This window comes from Scardinius erythrophthalmus, assembly GCF_964197995.2.
Source record: "Scardinius erythrophthalmus genome assembly, chromosome: 4".
Classification (NCBI taxonomy): domain Eukaryota; kingdom Metazoa; phylum Chordata; class Actinopteri; order Cypriniformes; family Leuciscidae; genus Scardinius; species Scardinius erythrophthalmus.
Window position 1 is genome coordinate 19,402,883 of NC_138224.1, and position 1,645 is coordinate 19,404,527.

The 1,645-nt window shown below is 33.1% G+C and overlaps 1 long non-coding RNA gene across 1 annotated transcript; it reads left to right on the forward strand.

Moving 5' to 3' along the window:
• Window positions 1-412: 412 nt before the first annotated feature.
• LOC308689375 lies at window positions 413-1,239 on the forward strand. Its single transcript, XR_014029993.1, has 3 exons — window positions 413-471; window positions 939-1,013; window positions 1,104-1,239. It is a non-coding gene; the product is annotated as an uncharacterized lncRNA (long non-coding RNA).
• Window positions 1,240-1,645: the final 406 nt, after the last annotated feature.

Genomic DNA, 1,645 nt, shown 5'->3' on the forward strand with positions numbered 1-1,645 from the left:
AAACTAAATTTATTATACATTACTACGTTTTTACAGTGTTTACCACTCGTTTATTGCACAGTATCTGGTATGAAGGTTTTAGCCGCGATGCTAACTAACTTATGTTGATCTAATGAACAAATGGAAATGATTGACTTATTGTCTTAGATTGATTTAGTCATTCAATTCAACATATTTTGTACAACTGTGTCTTCAAATTGCTGATATAGCCTAACTAATTTAGAAAATTCTCTGATTCTTGGCGTTTGTTATGAATAACAAAAACAGGTTATAGTTTGCTCTGTTTTTGTTTAGCCTAACGTTAACTTTACTTACTACAGGTGCCCTCATTCTCTCAAATACCATTTTAAAGCCATTTACTGGTCAATAAATATTATGTTGTGAATAATCAGCTTTTTTCTTTTGTTTCCCCAGAACAACCATTACATTTCTAAAATAATCTGAACTTTTCAGTGGCAACATTGAATTACAGTAAGTTACCTGCACCACATGCAAGTACTTTATTACTATGAACTTTCTCTGTGTGCAATTGTATTGTTTGACTGTGTACTTGTGTTTTTTAATCAGTTACTCTCTGAAAATCTTTTCTCATGATCTCAAATCTCATTCATGTTACTCAGAAAAATAATATCACAGGTTTGATTCACAAAAAATGCTATAGACATTTTAACTCTGAATTATAATTTCAAGTTTAGTTTTTTTCGACAAAAAAATAAATAAAAAAAAGGAAAAAGCAATTAGGCTTCAGAAGACTTGCAACACAACCCATAACACATGATTTGTGAACTCATTGATTATTTTTAGGATCTTTTCTGGGACATTTTTGGAGCTTAACCATTTTTACATAAATTGTTGCATTGAATTGAACTAGACAAGTGTGCATAAGAATGGTTTCATGAATGATTTACACATTTGTTTTCTTCTTGTGTTTCATGCAGTGAAATTGAACGGTGACTGGGGTTGCATTATGCCTGAGATCTGCTTTTGGGTTCCACAGACAGAAAGTCAAACAGGTTTGGAACGTCACAAGGCTGAGGAAATTATTTAAATTTCACAACTATCACTTTAATAACATTACTAACAGTAAATTTTGTACTTTGCAGGGATCTCAGTAAGCTGAAATACAAGTTTGATCAAGAATAAAAATCCTCCTGTAGACCTGAAAATCATTGAAGTGCCTGGACCATCCACCAGAAAAGAAGAAAAACAAACGGAAAACGATGCTGTACCTTTTCACTTTTCTAACTCGTTAAGTACCTCACACCAACTTGGTCCCATAGTGACATTTTTGACCACAAACGAAATTGCTGATCGTGTGGATTCTTAGTGAAATGACTGGAATTAACCAGTGAACATTCACAGAACAACAGATAATTTTACAGCACCTTAACTCTGTTTCGGGTCGAAGCCTCTACTTCCTCTATCTTGTTTCATGAGAATACTCAACAACCATTTATGAACACTGTTGATTCAAGTCACACATTTAAGCTTTTCAAAAGCCATAGTGTACATTACAGTTTCCAGTCTAACGGCATCCCAGACTTAAACATTTTATGATTCAAAATAGCTGAATAACTAACCATCTGAGATTTCAGTATAGAGATAAAGGTTACAGCACAATGAGTGTATATTAGCACTGTTGTTT